This window comes from Mastacembelus armatus, chromosome 15 (assembly GCF_900324485.2).
Source record: "Mastacembelus armatus chromosome 15, fMasArm1.2, whole genome shotgun sequence".
NCBI lineage: Eukaryota > Metazoa > Chordata > Actinopteri > Synbranchiformes > Mastacembelidae > Mastacembelus > Mastacembelus armatus.
Window position 1 is genome coordinate 16863868 of NC_046647.1, and position 18903 is coordinate 16882770.

The 18903-nt window shown below is 43.6% G+C and overlaps 1 protein-coding gene across 2 annotated transcripts in view; it reads right to left on the minus strand.

Moving 5' to 3' along the window:
- Nucleotides 1-14257, minus strand: part of zmiz1a (zinc finger, MIZ-type containing 1a) — a 90162-nt gene extending 75905 nt beyond the window's left edge. Inside the window, exon 1 of one of the 2 annotated variants that reach the window (XM_026309177.1) lies at nucleotides 14126-14257. The gene's annotated coding sequence lies outside the window, so the exon portion shown is untranslated. The remainder of the gene's footprint in view (nucleotides 1-14125) is intronic. The other variant, XM_026309180.1, reaches the window with a different exon arrangement.
- Nucleotides 14258-18903: the final 4646 nt, after the last annotated feature.

Consider the following 18903-nt stretch of genomic DNA (forward strand, 5'->3'; position numbering starts at 1 on the left):
AACACTAAGCTCTGTGGCAGCCACATGCATAGTATAAACACTTGATCAGGTCTCCTGTGTGGAATTGCAGTGGTGCTTTCTGAGAGAATTCCCTCTGCAAGGACTGATGGGAACCTTGGCGATGACACAGAGAGGCCTGCAGGCCTGTCAGCTCATCTCGATGCAGCTCAAATCAGCACTCGGCTCCACAGAACTTCCACTGAGGCACTGACACGCACTCGCACACTGGCTGACACGAATCTCCAGCATCACTTCAAACAGCCACTCAGTACCTCAATATCATACTTGACATGTGGCGTGTGAGATTCTCACCATAAACACGGACTAACTCATTTCAGCTATTAATTTAGATACCGTGTGGCGCACAAACACCACAACATAAAGCATGATGTGTTTTAGCATAAAGCCAGCTGGATCAGAGGCTATAGAGAACTGCTAAAGCTTATATTAAGTTAATTTGGCTCAACATTTTTAACCATCATCAACTGGTTATAATTGTATGTGAAGCAGCAAAATGTTGATCTGAACTTATATGTTTACTTAGCAAGGTCATAGGGCATTTTCATTCATTTAATAAAACAGAAACCTATGACAATGGCCTAAATGATATTTTAGACATCTACAGGTGTGAAAGGTATGAGAGGAGATGAACAGTGAACATATAAGCCCTTGGATGTAGATGGTTTTAAGAAATGAATACAAAGCTCCACTTCGTTTGATAGATATTATAAACTCTAGATTTCAAGATGGTGACTGATATTTTATTTGCCACCAAAATGCACGGAGAGAGCTTTTAATAATTGATGGTGCTGGAGCAGGGAGATTTTTAACCGCTCTCCTCATGTTATCAATCATTAATGGAGTTTCCATCAAAAACACTTCAACCCCTCAAGTATCAAATCTCTCTTGAAGGTGGAGAGCCCACATTCAAACATCCCACTTAATCAAAGGCCACACAATGCGCTCTCTCATTCTTTCATTTCGCTTGTGCAAATTAGGATAATAACAGCACAAATTGCAAAATTGTTCACAGCTTAAGTGTAAAAGTAGGCATTTTAGCTGAGGTCTTCTTGTGAGTGATGAGGGTTAATGGGAAAATTCTAAATGTTTAAATTGCAACGAGGAAGCAGCCTGCCAGCCGGCACTTTTTACTTCCTTCCTCTCTTTGCTGTATATACACGAAGCTGTTTAAAGCATGATCTATCTATCCAGCTTGTTCTGCTTTGGAAAGCCTGGACAAAGTCACACAGGACACGATGTGCATCAGCGTTTTAAAGGGTAGAGCGGTAACACTGCTTCTACCCTTTGAAACAACAGCCAGGTTGCTCACAAAGCTGTATACACATGTAAAGATACACACACACACACACACACACACACACACACACACACACACACACACACACACACACACACACACACACACACACACACACACACACACACACACACACACACACACACACACACACACACACACACACCAGAGTCAGCTAGAGTTTACTGATTTTAAGAGATCAACCAAGATCCTTCATTCTCAAAGTCCATAACCCAGCTCTGGTTACATGCTGTTAAACGTACAGTACTTTTATAACTGCAGCATCCTCTCTGGTGATCCCACTGCCTCATGTATCGCAGCAGCACAGCAGTTAAATGATAGCAGAAATGATAGAGTACACCTAATTACCCATCAAGATGGTTTTGACAGCGTTTTGCGTGCCAGTGATCGGTGTCATGGCGCAGTGCCAGCAGCGACTCGGTTGTTTGATTTGTAGCCGAGTAGTGGGTGGTACACCTTCACTTTCTTTCCCTTTCTCCTTCTGCCATCCTCACCCTCCATCCCCCGTTTACTCCCTCCCCCTCCCCCCCAAACACTCACACACACACACACTCGCTCTGTCCTGTTTTACTAGCCCGACCTTGCCTGTCATCACCATAAAACACCTTTTCCAGGCTGCTGCATAAGAGGCGCAGAGAAGAGGGCACTAAGAGGATCCTAGAGAAAAAAAAACTTCCAGCTTGAAGAGTTCAGGTGACAAAGTGAGCAGGATGCATCCTGACTCCACACATAAGGTTTCGCTTTTAACCTTAATGAGTGAGTGAAAATGTATTGACATTGACTTGAATGATCAAGAACACTGACAGCCTACAGCCATGCTAGCAGCTCTGTGAGGCTGTGTACAGCACACGGCGGTGTTTGAAGCTTTGTTGCTAACATCAGTATGCAAACATGCTCACAGTGACAATGCTAACATGCTGATGTTCAGCAAATCTGACAATTTGCCACTTTTCTCTTGTGTCATGTAACTGAAATTTGAAAACTTTGTACAGTACACTCTGAGCTGTGGGGAACTGTGATAAGCTTTTTTAACTTTTTTTTTTTTTTTTTTTTAATGAAATGTTTAATCAAAAAAATCAACAAGCTAATCATAAAGAATATTACTCCTAGTCCTAATTAACCTAAAAAAAAAAAATAAAACCCTGTGAACACTATAAAAAGTGAAAATGTGCAGCAACTCTTATAATGAGATCCATTATGACAGTGTAAAATGAGATACAGTAAACCGAGGTGGATTTGTATTATTAAGCACCAGCACAAACCTATTACACGATGTAAGCATACTGTGAGCCATAGCTACGGTACTGTAAGTGAACTGAAGTGAATTAATCTACACAGCCAGCCAACTAATATTTGCTTAAAGAATGTTATGTGGAATTTGCAGCACAACTAGTGTTTTTTTTTTTTTAAGTGTCTTTAAAGTGTACATTGGCCACGGGTCTGCCTGGGCATCGGAGCCGTTCTAATCATAAACTAGTGTAGCAAAGCAGTGACAGAGCGGCTGAAAGGCCGGTCAATGCAGGGACTGTGTGCGTACTCTGTCCTCACTTCAACACCTGATCTGTTTGTAATAACCATATGAAACTTCTAATTTTGATCTTACTGCCATTTACTAAAGTAAAAGTGTTTACATTCACATCATCACTGGCTTTGGTTTCAGCTTTCGAAGCGTCACAGGTCAATTATCTTTCAAAAGGATAAAAGCCATGTCTGCCATTCATCCAATCTCAGCCTGTTTTCCATCCAGGAGATTGATACTAAGTAAACAAGATGTTAAGATATTCATTTTGAAAGGCTACAGGCGTCATAAAGGGGACTAATCTACTTGTCACAGATGCTAGCATTTTGCTTTGCTGACTCATGTGAGATGAATCAAAGCCGTTTCAGATTCAGTGACTCAGGCGATTTGGAAGGCTGAGTCTTCCTGAAGCTTTGATTTAATTAAATGGGTCTACTGTTTGATCTTTAAGAACCATACCTGTGGGTTTGAAGACCTGTGAGTCGCTGCCCATATCTAAGATGTTTCTCAGGGAATCAAAGGCGCTGTGCTTACTGACAGCTGTCTACCCACTTAGATAACAGCAGAGCTAATCTGACTGAGTACACTGAAAAACCTTAGTAAATGTAAAGGCAAGTAAAAGAATGCAAAGACAATTATTGGGGTTGAACATAAAACATGATATGACCTGTTTATATGCAAGATGTTGTCAAGTGCTGGGGAGGTGAGGACAACGGGTAAAGTCTGAATCTCAACTATAAATCCAAATCCAGCAGGAATCCTTTAACCATTTTTAATTCCAGCTTTAAGGCAAGAAACTCCTTCGTCTCTAACAGAAAACAAATACACAATGTTAGATGAAATCAAGAAGTTAAAACAAAATGCTGTTTTAGTCTGATTATCAGACTGAGTTCTGCATGTTGAGTCTATTACATATCCTACTCGTCATAATTGAAATTATTACCAACTGTTTTCAAAAGAACAGTATTAGTTTATACACTGATTGCCAAGCTTTCAGGCAGCCTTTGACTTCCAATTAAATTCAATGTGAAAATCCACATATGGAGTCAAACATGATTTAGGAAAAGACATCACAGAGAACTGAAGAGAACTGCAATGTGAGCAGTGCAAAGCAGGCAGGAGCCATTTTCAAATGTGACAGTGAAAAGCTAAAAAAAAAAAAAAAAAAAAGCACTGCTTTGACAAGCTGCATTATCAGGAAATCAAATCAGAATGGCAAGAGAGTAAACATGGATGTGAAAAGGAGCATAAGACTTTGTTTCTTGCTTTTATAAGAGGTTGTTCTCAAATCTCATGTTGTAGCATCTTCAAAATGCACTCGGAGGGGTTTTTACTCTGCTGTCGTCTGCATCACTAAATTCAGATTACATAACTTGAGGGCAACAAAATACTCTATGTACTATGATGGATTAGCTGTCTAAATCAAACTTCAAATCTATGGAACTGAAATTTCACAATTTAGCAAAATGAACACAGACAAATGGGAGCCTAGAAGGTACAAAATCAATCTCAAAATGTATTTAGAATATGGTGCTAGTAATTTGGACTTAATGGGCAATAAATTGCAAAAAATACTGGTATAGTCCCTCTGACTACACACTGTACCTATTCAGTGAGAGGTTTCTGAGCTGAGTATTTGCAGGTCTTGGCACTTGGCATGAATTTGCCAGTTTAAAAAAAAAAAAAAAAAACACCTCTGAGAAACCACTAAATGTCAAAACACTAAGCTGGATCAATACATAGTCATTCATCTCTCAAGAAGGTATGTGAAATATCAAACTTGGCAGACACTGCGTATGTCAATCCACAGTTACATCCTCTCTAACACAACCGAACAGCCGCAATTAACAGCCTTTTATTCTTTCTGTCATTGGTTTTGTCATTAATGGCTTTGCCCCAGGCACAAAGATCCAGTTTAACTGTCAAAATCCTCCTCTCAGATCAAATGTACAACACTGCAGCTGACGAACAGCCTGATAAAACCGACATTTCATTCTGCTCTCTGCACCTGTGAGTCTAAGAAAGTGCTTTATCAGGAAGACGTGGTACGCTGCCAGCCCAGTTTGACTTTTATACGGTCCAAACGGCAGACGCTCCACATAGAGACAACAAACAGCTTAATACCCTGGTGTGTGCAATGAGAATTTTAATGAGAATGACAAAGAAACAGAGAGGCACAAAAAGACCAAAACACAGACATACAGCTCTCAGATTGTCTCCCAGTGTTTGGACTGGCGGCTGCTACTCTTCGTGACCCCGATGCTTCGAGCCACAGATCAGATCAGGGACACTGTGCGACAGATGTCTGCCCTGGCGCTCTGTTCCAGGCATGAGTGCTGCTGGCACACTCACCAAAGAGTGTGGGGGGGTAGAAAGAAGCACAGGGGAGAGAACAGGGCGAGCACAGAGGAGAAGATGGATAGAGTGAAAAAGGAGAAGAGGGAAATAACACAGAATAGGGAAAAAACTGAAAGAGGAGGGGGGGGAGAAGAGAGTTTGCCCTCAGAAATCAGACGTCACACCACGTAGGCTTTATCAGTGGGACGAGATCTTCTTTGTCATGTTTCCGTCTGACTACCAGCTTGGTTGGAAAGCGACACTACAAGTTTAGACATACCTTGAGGTGTGATTTTCACCCTGACTGACCTGTGGGAGGAACAGGAGGACTTGCCTGCACTAAATCACCATTAGTTCTCCTTTTATTTATTTATTTTTTTCATAATCAGGAGGTTGTTACGTGAACTTCTGCACGAGGCAGAAAACAGATACAGTGAGCCTTGTGTCTGAATCGAGGAAAACAGTGTTCAGGAGCCACTGATGCCTCTACACATGACTTCCGCTTTGAGGAGCAACACGCACAAAAAGAGATGTGAAGAGAGAAGAAGGGAGCTAATTATAGCCTCATAGCAGGATGGCCAGAAACAAAGTTGATTATCATCATCGTCAAAAAGGCACAAAGGAAACCTGCTGCCTCCCCCCTTCCCCTGCAATCCAATAGAGAGGCTTTTAGCCTTCGTAATGATTTAGAAAGTGACAAGTCAAACAGATTTACTGTGACAGCCTGAAAGGAACCAGCACGAACACTATTACCGCTCACGTGACCTGACCCCCCCCAAACTCCCACCCCCCCCTCCGCCTGTTACAGGGGACAGCGAAGAATGAAGCTGGCTCAAAAGAGGCAGGCAACAAGCCTATTCAACCCCCCCCCCCCCAACTCAACACGAGCCCCCTTCAAACAGGAGGGAAAAGCTCTGCTTTGTGGAAGTTAGTTACTTAAAGCGACAGCCTGCCAGATAAGGATCTGGTCACGGAAAACTTGTGGCATAGAGTAAATGGAGATATCTTTGCACAATTTTAACACCATTACCCAAGGTTTATCATATTTAATGAGCCATGCATGTCAGGTGGAATTTTCAGCTTGCAGGAGCAGCTGACAAGATTTCTACAACAGCCTTGGCCCTTCCAGTGGCCATGAAAAACCATTAAAAACATTTTAATCTGGAGAGGAGGCTCATTAAAAATGGAAAACACTGGGTAAACCATTGTACCACACTTCATTATAGGTTTTTGAATGCACAAAGTGCCCATGTTTTCCTTCTACACTCATTGAAAGGTATCCTTTGTGCCCTGAGTTTCAGGGTCTACATTTGACTTTCATTTCCGTAGCCCTGAAATATGGAGCACATTTATGTTTGAGCAGCATCAGTCCCTGCTGGCCTGAGGCGCTTTACCTGGTGCACTCATCTTTTTTTCTCTCCTTTTTCTGGAAGGTGAAAGACTCCTTGGCTGTTCCCAGCTTTGAAAACAGAGCCACCCCTAAAACCATCAGAGTTGGCGGCAGAGGGATGTGTGTGGAGAATTCTCAAGGAACGGAGACCCTGGGGCTACGCATATTCAGTTTCCCCCATTCTGGCTTCCAAAAACAAAGGAATTCCAGAGAAAATCAGGGCAGGACCTCACCCCAAGCCACCACCACCGCTGCTGCTACAACCCCCACTTCCCTCTCTCTTACACTCTCACACAGACACAGCACAGCAAAAGTGATTTCATGCAACCATCAACAAGACACCTCTGCTCTTGTTATACAATCATATTGATTTGATATCCACAGAGACACGGTTACAGACACAGGGAGAAGATGGTGTGGCTATATGTGTACATTTGTGGGGGTGCTGCTTAGCCCAAATTCATAGTTCAGAGCCATGTCTGTCTGCTGCTGCTGTTGTTGTTGACCATCGATAACCAGCACAGACTCAGACATCAGCTTGTTCCATTCAGACTGGGGCCACACTGATTAGTGAGCAACACCCACAAGCTGTTGTGGGTCAGGCTGTGGTACGGCAACCCGCCTGCCTCTCTCGTCCTGCTTCTCCCCTCCCTCCCCCCTGTTCCTCCAAGTTCATGAGTCAGATATGAAGCGTGTGATGTCCTCATGTGTATCTTGCACAATGTCAAACACATGCCATTCATTCCACTCTGCTCCCATTGGGTGGCCCAGTAAAAGGTTACCTGATGGCTGTGAAAGCAATATGGCTGAGATTTGTAATAACTGTATTAGATGCTGGTAATGTACTGCATGTAATCTCAAGTAATGGGCAGTTGTTGGGATGGGAACAAACAGATGAGCTTTTAACAAGTTCCATTACTTCCCTCCACTGGATGTTTTTTTTTTTTTTTTATTGGAATTGACTGAATAAGTAAGTAAAATAATTTAATTTCGGAGCAGATCCACTGCCTCTCCATAATCTTGTGTGCCTTAACCAACTCTCATAATTTGAGCAATTCTGCAAAATGCATACCATAAATGCAAGATATAATTTCTTAATTAAAAGTACTTAAAATGCAAATAATTTTCAGCTGTAAAATCTAAATAAAATCTAAATCTGCTCTAATTTTCTCTAACACACATATTTGTGAATAGTAACCCAGAATCTTTTTTTTAAAAAAAAAATCATAAAACACCGAGACCCTTGTTGTTTTGTCAATAATGTTTGCCAGATAATTAAAGAGCCCTAGGAGACAATGATAAACACTGTTTAGAGGCTGATCCCTGGCAAGCGCCAAGCAGTGTATCATTGCTGTCTCCGGAATACACACGATTAGCCTGGTCTCATTACTGATATGATAAACGACGACTTCCACCGTGGCTTTGGTTTGCTGGGAGGACGTGGTCATAACAAGGGGAGATTAGAAAAAAAAGTGGTGAACACATTGCCCCTGTAATAGACCTGGGATAAACAAGAGAGATGGGTTATCTCTCTGTTTCTCTTTTTCTCTTTTGGCAAAAGGCAGGGGTACACCCTGGACTGTTCGCCAGACTATCTGGTTATCTGCAGTGCCATCTCTGATAATGTTTGTGATATTTGCAAAGTCAAGTTTGAGGCCAGTTATAGTACTCTCCATCATGTATTATAAATTACTGACATGACATGCTTAATAAAGTGGATTTGAAATTCAAAGATTTTCCACATCTTTATTTCTTTCACTCCACCTCACCGTCTACCCTTCTCCATCCCTCTGTCTGTGAAGTTAATGCTGCAGCTCTGCCCCGGCCCACCAGCCCGTCTCTCTTTACAGTCGGTGTATCCACACAGAGGTTTAAAATATGCCCCTTTATCTGAGCCGCCCAGGCGGGAAAATGAAAGGGATGTCAGTCTTTAGAACCCTGGGAAAGCGCCTGGCTCAACCGCCGGTGTCAAAACCAAGGGAAGGGCACCAAGCGGGCAAACGCAGCGCACACAGTAATAGACTTTTTCTGTCATTTAGCAATGTCAAAAAGCAGTAAGGAAACGGTCTTAGTGGGGCAGTGGAGCTCAATATTATATGCCAACATGATTTGGGGGGCTCTCCGTAACAACCACAACTGGCTTCATTAACAGACCAAAAGCACAAGGAGTGAATCAATATATAGTGTACAGCCTTTCCCCCTGCCTTAAAACTGAAACCTCATTTGCAAAAAATACCTTTTTATTGCTGGCATGTAAAACATGCTTCTACAAAGAAAAATGAAAGCTATTGTTCAGTATTGACCGCATTTCACCCTTTGCACTCTATGCATGTGTGCAAATTAGCATTACTCCCCCACCCATCCCTCCCCTCCTAAACTGACATCGCAGGCAAAGAACAAATGCTGTCCATTTGCATGAGTAAATCCTAGTTAATTTACTTTGTCAGAAAACAAGGAAGTATGTATTCCTGGTGGCCATGTTGGAGACAATTTGACTGCCTTCATAGTATCTCTGCTATCACTCTCCATCTCCCACGCAACCTCCATGGAAAATCAGCATCCACGTGCACTGACAGACAAGAGACTGTTTATAGTGCCAATGATATTATAAACACAGCATGTGGTGTATTATCTTCAGAAAAAGATTCATTACAGGCTAAAAGAAAGTGTGTGTGTGTGTGTGTGTGTGTGTGTGTGTGTGTGTGTGTGTGTGTAAATGGTAACTACAGTGTAACATAACAGTGTTTGACTTATTGTTTCCTACTTCTCTGCTGGACAGATTAGTATAATACCTGGCATGAACTCAAGCACCGAGGAGGCTGGATGAGTGTGAGCCTGAACGCCATCGTAAGTGGCTGTCTGGCAAATGAACCCATTTGGGACACCGTGTAGGCTGTGAAGTCCTCTTGGAGGAGGCTGCGGTCCATGCTGGCTTGCAGGCATGCTCCGGTATCAGGAGAGACAAGGCAAATACAGCAGATCACTGCTGAAACTGTAAACTCACTGACCCAGCATGAAGAGGGAGAGGGGACTAATTAGCGACTGTACTTACAACTCAAAGGAGAGGTGGGGGTGGGGGGGACGAGGGGGGGGTGGGGGGGGGGGGGGGGGGGGGGGGGGGGCACATGCAGCCCACACTGAGAGCATGCAGTTGGAGGATGAGGACAATGAGTTTGTTTAGCTTAAACAGGATTTACAAGCCAAACAGACACACGCCAACGCCACTCACTCAGACACATACTATATCTTTTCCACTCTGTCGCTGCCCCTTTATCTTCCTAGTCTCTTTGACGCAGACTCACAGCTGAGGCAGGCTCTGTGAGGATTTCATCAGCAGTAAAAAACAAAAAAGTGAGGGTAATTGCTCGCGATGGTGAGAAGTCCTGAGTGCAGGCGGCAGCGGTGGGCGACAGGATGGATGGATAGAGGGAACATTTTGTTCCTCCTGCGTGAGCTCCAACTCTCATATTGTTCCTGGTGAGGCCGGGTGTCATTTATGATTCAAGGGCCCCAGCCTCTCGACGGATGTGAACAGGACATGGCCACTGTGACATCCCCTGTGCTCGTTTTTCAAAGAACATCAAATCAAACATGCATGAGACAGTGACAGGGGTGGGCCAGCAACTTCACTCTTCACTCTCCCTTTCTGCACTCTGTTTCACTCTTGATTCAGAGAAAGAAAAAAAAAAAAAAGCACTTAGAGGACCGCAATCTCCCTGATGGTGGAAGAGCTCAAGGTTGAAGCAATGGCTCTTCAGAAACAGGAGATAAGTTGATCTTTTGCCTATATTACACCACTTAAACACATGTGACAATACAAAAACACAGCACATTCATTTCAAGGCAAATTTAAAAAAAAAACATATTACACTAGTTTAAGAGAGAACATGAGTGAAAGCTTATGAGAAGTGGAGTACACACTTCTCAGCCTGATCTCAGGAATACAAGTACCACACTTTAAGAAAAAACAACAACTATGAATTTTTGTGTGTGAGGGATGTGCCTGGTGTTACACCTGCCGTCATCCTTTACCCTAATCCTAATCATTTTTCATACTAGTAAGCTGAACAGGTTAGGCATATAAACTGCATGTGAAGGCAGAGTTATTATTATTATTTGTATGCACTGGGCTGGGATCAGGTTGCATTTCTTTACTTAAGGAAGGGTTATGCTGAGTGCAAGAGTTTCTTACCAGCACCACTCAGTTTCACATAACCTGCCTTCTACAGCCGGTCTCCAAACAACACCGTTGTTGTTGTTTCTACTTGAGATTAAATGCCTTGCTCAAAGATTCAGCATTATTCAGTATGACTCTCCTGACTGTTCCCTGACACCTCAGGAGTCCAACCCAGCTACGTTTCAGCCACAACCCAAACCACAGTGCAAGGCTTGCAGCTTGAAGAACAAGCATGTGGCATTGAGGTTTCCTTATCCCTGTTCCTCATGTTTTGTCCACTGATGTCATCGCAGCCAGTCAGCAGGACAACTTACATCTGCTGGGCCCTTCCTTTTGTCTGTATTAGTTACAGTGCAATCACCAGGTTCAAACATGAAGAAAGCTCAACTATAGACTCATAATTACAACAATGCTTAGAAAGTAGTTAAGTCACAACCTCAGCTCAAACTAAAGATTTCAGGTTGTAACTCCTCCTAAGACCTTATTCTCAAAATTAGTCTTCAATGTGCTCTGAGGCAACACACGTTTTCCTTATTAAAATACGAAAATAGACACGTGGAAAAACAAAGGCTCGGTCGAGATGAAAAGTGCTGCCAAGTTGAACCGCAAGTGAGACAGAAAGGGAGAGACGCACAGAAACAAAGGCCGACTTCTGCTCAGGACACGAGTGGGTGGGTTCGGGCTGATGGCGAGACACCAGACTACAGGAATCCATGTCAAGTGAACAGGCAGCAAGCATTTCACTGCGCCTCTGAACACGAACAGTTAGATGAAATGTCAGCTTGTCAAAACATTGATTAGTGTTCGCCAGGTTTTAAGCGCTTAGCAGGCTGCAGCTGTGTTGACACACGGTAAACAGCAGCAACTTGGTAAATCGCAGAGTAACAAAAAGCGAATCACTCAGACACAAGTAATTAGTTGTTTTTCCTGTACTTACTTGCAGCTTCGCGGGGGATTCAACGATATGAAGTAAGGTGCGCTCACTACCTTCCTGCTCTCTGCAAATAATCACCACGAGAGATCCAAGAATAGAATAGCTGCAGGTGCTCCAAACTAAATATGTGATAAAACTTGTTGCAGCCTGATCTATTAAAAATGAATGAATGGAGATAAAAGAGACAGTTGTATGATTGAGCTTTTTTTTTTTTTTTTTAAAAACTGATACAAATACTTTCATAACTGGTTTAAGGGAATATTTATGCAATAACAAGCATATGTCCTCTTCCTCATGTTCAACTGCCAGTGCATGTGTTGTCATTCTGTTTTAAGATTTTACTATTTTTGCATCACATTTCCAGCACGTCTCTCAGATAATGGCACAGAGGGCCAGACAATCCAGTCTCAGCATGCATGCTTGCAACCATCACCATATTAGATAGCCTTTTAAAAACATCCAAATTTGATTTCTAAGTGAGGCCAGTGGAGCCTTTAGCCTGCTTAGTGAATCAGACACTCCTCTGTCTTGTCTCAGTCTGGCTGGCTGGTTACAGAGAGGCCCCAAGAGGGACAACAGAAGGAAAAGAAAACTCACACATACACACACACACACACACACTCACTCACACTCACACACACACACACACACACACACACACACACACACTTCCATGGTTTCAAACAGTTGCAGATGGCTTTAATTCCTTGCCCTCTTTCTTTCGCAATTTATCAGGTAACCCACTCTGAACAAGCGTGCCTTCTTTTCATGCTTTGCTGAGATGACTTAACGCTGCTTCAGTTCATCAGGAGCAGGAGGAGAAGAAGAAAAAAAAAAAAAAACCAAGTCGTACAACTCCAATTAATGTGGTGCAGCTGACAAGTGTTGCTGCTGAAACAATTTCATTACATCACCAATTTAAATTACCGAGGAAGGAGACACTGGAGGGTGCACCCATTCAAAATCTGTTTACACACTCTGTCGGAGCGACATGGAGGGTATGGACACAATAACATGAACACCTGCAATCCAGTGCAATACTCTTGCAAAAAAAATGACTATGGCAAGCCTGTGATGTGTTGCCTCACCTGTTTTATGATGACAATGATGAGTAAAATATATTTGCTTATAGAGTAGATGCTGAACATTTGCAGCATCACAAAACTCCCCAACTCTGTAACAACAACAAAGGATTGCTCATAATCATGCTCAGTTCAACTTCAGCGTCTTACTAACAGTAAAGGTTCTTTTTCACCCCCTCCTAAAGTTTAATTGTCCTGTAGCAGGGTGTATGGTAATGAAAGAATGGCTGTCTCCTCCTCCTCCTCCTCTACCTCCTCCTCCTCCTCCCGTTGGGTGCCCCGTCTCTGCTGCGCTCTGCCCCGGCTGGCCTCACATCCAGACGGGAGGAATTTAACGGGGAGGGTCCGCCAGACTTAAGGCAGAAGGCTGTGGTGAGTCAAGCAGCTCATCCACAGGGTGCTTCAGAAGGGCTTCGAAAACGTGGCTGCTGGTTTCTAGCAAGGATTCGTAGTTTCATGTCAAGGCAACCAGATGTACAAACTAATTTGTACTGAAAGGTGTGTGTGTGTGTGTGGGTGTGGGTGTGGGTGTGCAGTATAGGTAAAACACTGGAGAGAGTCGCTACTGACAGTACAGTCACTCCTGAGCATTGTGCAACAGTACATTAAATTTACTGTGAAAGTAAAAACAATTTCTCAGTTTATCACTGGAGTCCCACTGAGGGCCCCGGGGGGGGTCCCTCTGACCTCACATTGGGAGCCACTGGCCTTTCAGTGATGGTTAAGAGGATATGATCAGTGTGATCAGTGCATTACATGGTGTCGTTTAACAGAATATAACAGAGAAACACATGGACATGGCTCCTAATTGCATTACAACAGGTAGCCAATAATAGCCTTGAAGGCAGCCAACATGTCCAGACACACGGCTCTTAGATAAGTGACATACATTCTCAGTTTAGCATCAACCATCAGCTGATCCACCGAGACGAGACACTCACCCACACAAACTCACACGAACCTGCAATCACTGAGTTACTAGCACAATACTATGCTGACAAAGTGCATGCACCTATGAGCTGATCCTGCAGCCACACTGATTCTGGCTATTACGCACCAGCGCAACTCGTCAACACAAGGCAGGAACGTGGGATATAAAGCGCACACCAGCATGGATATTACGCCGTGTAAACGCGCTCCGCAGCCGCTCACGCAGCCACGATCTGCCCCCTGACACGAGTTCACCAGCGGCTGTTAAAGGTTTCTCGGAGGTCACCCTATTGTTAGCAGGTAGTATCTGTCCAGCGGGAGGCAAAAACCATCTTGATCAAACCGCATACACACACACACACACTCACGCTAAAAACCCCTGCTTTGCCACAATAAATAACCGGGCGCCAAACTTACTTTCGACTCGAACCTCACTGGCAAATCCGCGTATTGTTTCCCCAAACCTCGTGTTTACGGTGCTCCTCTCCCTCGCTCCGTGCAAAGACGACGTGAGAGCCCCGGAGACTGTGTGAGTGAGTGACTGAATCAACTACCGTGGAGCACGGCAAGTTGAAGTGTCAGATTACACTGGCTATTCAGTTACCAGAGAGAGCCGTGCTCGGAGGACGCCTCCAAAATACGACCTGGATTTCAGCGGAAGGACACCGAGCGTAAAAGGCTCCGCGCTAAGGGCTGCTAACAGCGCATTTCACACTGGAGCGGACCGCAGCGCTCAGCTCCGGCTGTTACAGTCCGGTCCCGCATCGTCCCAGCGCCAGGAACCACTAATTAATTACTGAGTTATTAGATATTAGCTAAAAATAACACACCTCATGAGCAATAGCCCAACAATAGCATGGAAAGAATGTGTTAAAGCTAATTTTGTACTGATAATAATATATTCGAGTACATAGGTTATAATGAATATATTCAATTTAATATAAGATAAAGATTTTTTTGTCAGATTGTACAAAATGAATCAGCAACAAATTATTGTAATTGTTGTTTATATTTATGTTATTATTATTATTACTGTTGTTGTTGTTGTTGTTGTTGTTGTTGTTGTTGTTATAGAATTCAGAATTTAAATATTATCGCAGTAGGAGCTAATAAGATGATTACTGCCCAGTCAAAGTTCCTGTGTGTGCGTGAACCCTGGTAACCCGCGCCCCGCTCCAGCAGCTCTGCGCTCGGGGCTCCGTGTTTTGCGGGCGGCCGGTCTCCGGTGGAAGCCTCGGAATAACAAAGACGTGTTTGAGAGCAGCGGCAGGCTGGGCTGAGCGGTGACGTCAAGGAACAATGTCTCTCCTCCACGACACGCACACACACGCACGGCTCGCACACGCACGGCAGCACACACAAGCTCTTCCCTCTCTTCCTAGTCAAGCAAAGCTGAACTGCCCGGAGGGAGGGCCGCTCATCTCCCAGTGCATCAGATAGAATCACTCACTCCTCATGCTGTGCATGCACCGCAGAATTTCTTCAGTGGTGTTTTTTTGTTTGTTTTTGTGTGTTTATCAGTGTGGGTTTTTTTGCAGTACAAATAAAAACAAAAGAATAATGGGATGACAGATCGGTCACTGCAAATAATCCATTACAGAAAAACAGTAAAAGTAGGCCACCTCATTTCTGGCTGATAAATTTGGAAACAACATCATCAATACAGGTGACAGGATTAGGTGTGCTGGGAGCTAATTACACAATTTCCTTTCACAGTGTCATCAGTGCAGGGGTCAAACTCCTGTCAGCAGCTACTGGCCCAGGCTTCTCTCCACTATGAGGGGAAGGAAGGGGGCTGCCACCCCTTCAGTTTCCTGCCTGCAGGCCTCTTGACACTGGTGCAGTGAGGGGACTGAACGGGGCACGAGCAGTGAGGGGGTGGGGGCCTGGGTTTCTCTATCACAGTGTCTCAAGGACACCCCAGCCCCTCCGGTCGAAGCAGCTATCCACACTGATGGGGACAAATGCGGCCAGTGACATCACCAGCTCTGGCAGTCACTCATTTTTATTTCGGGTGCCTGTTTCTTAGATGGGGATTGGGTGAGCAGTCAATGTCACAGTGCTGTAGCTGTGAACTCATGAGCTGATTTTTTTTTCCCCTGGAAATGGCTTGTGGAGATGACCCATCTCTTTGTTCTGACACTGCCTCTGTTATTGATGTTTTTCATCTGTCATGTTGCAACAGCGATCATGACACTGTGATTCATATAAGACACATCCTATATGCAGTTTTTTTCCCTCCAGGCTTCTTGTTGTCAGACAATCTGAGCCTTTTTTCCAGTTTAAAATGCGACAAGCTAAGATTCCTGCTTTACTGATTCCACGAGGCTTGGGCTCGACAACTGACACATCTATTGTTACATTTTGCCATTTAGTGCTCAGTGTGATCGTAATATTATCTGTTCTGGATCATCCATCACGTTTTTGTTTAATACCAACTTAAGACGACAAGGCCTCTTATGGGTGTCAAAGGGTCTGCAGCCAGTCAGGTCACTCTCCGGTTCAAAGAATGGCTTGCTGTCAGAAGTCCTCGCTTTCACAGGAAGGCGTGCGCCTCAGCCTCTCTCAAATAATATGGCCAGATGGCTGCCAACAAGATGGATGGATTATAGGTGGGGTGACTTCAGCTTGACTTGGCTCTGTGTATAATTTCATACACACAGTTTTTCAAAGGGCTGAGTGAATGCATCAAAGGAGAACAAAGAGAACTCTCAGTGAAGCATGCTCCGACAAGGTTAATACATATTGCATTGTGTTGGAGTGTATCAAATTAACATATGAAAACTGTTTATATCTTAGAACATTAGTAATGATCAAGGCCAGACTTGGCTTCTGACTTGCATTCAAACAAGAAATGATGTACATTTTTCTTGGCCACCTTTCTCTTGGTATCAAGGTTTCCTTGTGTAGAGGCAGCAAAGGGAGTGATGGATGCTGCTGGGGCCTCGTGAAGCTGCATGATGGAGGGAGACTTTTACTTGTGCTGATATCAGCTCTCCCGTTTACACAGAGGTTTGATGGTTGTTTACAGTGCCACCCTGCTGTCGCCAGCATCAGGCTCCTGCTGCTGAAAACACCACACAGAAGCAAGTTCTATCATCAAATACGGAGCGACTGAGTGAATGACTGATACATGTTTCATACTAAAGCAGGTAACAAGAAAAAAAGTTTATTTTGGTGTGGATGGTTTTTTCACCCCGACCAGACGGGGGCGGTCAGATGACTGCCATATGATAACTACAGTAAAATGATTAATTCATTCTCCATACTGGTCCAATTCAGGGTCATGGTGGGCTGGAGTCAGTCACAGCTGACACTGTGCAGGAGGGTACAACCCGTTCAGATCACCAGTCTATCACAGGACTGACACATAGAGATAGACAGACAGTCATTCACACCTACAGGCATTTTAGAGTCACTAATTAACCTAACCCTCACCTGCATATGGGAGGAAACCCAGAAAATGCAAACTCCACACAGAAAGGCCCGGTTTTGAACAGGACTCAAACCCAGAACCTTTTTGCTGTGAGGTAACAGTGCTCACATCACATTAAAATGGTTTAATATAAATAATTTAAAAATAACTCTGCTACAGCAGATCAGCATCACTATTAACTATGACTAAATAGTGTAAGTAATTAGATTAGCCTTTCATCAAGTGACCAAAGAAACAAAAGAAATCTTAATCACATCAGAAATTCCAAATAATCCACCTTATTAAATGTATAAAAATACTGCTGCACAGAGCCCATTTAATGGCAGTGAAATTCTCTGTGCCTGTATACATTGTATTTAAAGACAGAGATGTCTGTACATTTTAGGCCTAATGAATAAAAAAATGGGAACCTTTGCCTTTGGGTAAGTCTGCAAATAGAGATTATTTTACTTATTAACTTCTAGATTCTTTCTGATGAATTTATTTAATAGTTTTTCAACCAATTTCCACCAACTAATAAACACACTGTTTAAATTTGAGTTAAACATATCCCATTAAAAGAAAATGATTTTTGCATGTGAAAGTGGCACAAACAATTGAAAGAGTGACTGAAGGTTAAGGCAGGGAAATAAGGGTTAACATTCAGGACAGGTAGAAATGATGCAAGGCAGAAAATGGATCATCTCCTGCAGAGAAAAGGCAGAAGAGTACTATTTTAAAACAAGACAGCAGAAGTCTGGTTGAGTACACCATTGATTGTCTCTGGCTGCGAGAAGAACAAGTAGCTCAGAGAAAAGGACAAGGGCAGAAAACAGATGATACGACTGCTGGCTTCTGGAAGCTTGGACAGCCTTTTATAAATGCTCACTTGCTCTCTCAATCGTTCTCTCCATTTCTCTTCTTCTTTTTTTTTTTTTTTTTTTTGCAGGGTATGTCGACTGAGCAGCGGCAGATAAGGCAGACGGCCAGGGCCCCATGCTGACTGGCCCGACAGGCTGTGGGGAGCACAGAGGCAATCAATGAGTGCTCACAATAGAGCGCCAGCATCCAGATAGCTAACAGCTCCCTGAGGCCATGGGAAGGAGGTGAAAAAGTGGGAGATGATACAAGGAGAATGGAGGGAGAAGTCAGAGTAAAGTGGAGGGAGGTGGGTGAAGACATTAAGTGCTTTAACACATAGGTGTCATTGGTTGCTTCCCCTTCACTGGCAAAAACAAGGAAACTGTATGCGACCCTAAAGCTCATATATCTTCATGGATGTTTTTACTCACTTAAGTCCATGTAACTTGAGGTCAACATTCAGTTCAGGAAGTCTTGGCAGCAGCTAAAGCAGGACTCTCTGACTCTCTGGTTATGAGATATGAAATGAAGAGTGGTGGTCCAGTGCTTGGGGTGACAGTTACAGTGATAGAGCTATTTTTAGTTGACGTCTTCTTCTCCTCATTGCGTGGTTGTTTGCATGCACGCGAATGTGTGAGCCTTTTCTTTTATTTTTCATTATTATGCAATGCAGTATCTGACCTTGGGATGCACATGCACCAGGGGGATATGCAGACAGCTGAGTAAATGTGTGACCACTTCAACCTCTGTGTCATCCTTCACTGCACAACTAACTATCTCACCAGCCACAGCTAGTCACAGTGCAGCTCTCATGAGGGCTCAGAACATTATTAATTCAGTTTTTTTTCCCAATTCCATAGGTTACCTGCTGCTTGTGTTAACACTGATACCAAAGTGTGGTGCAAAACTAGAAGGAACA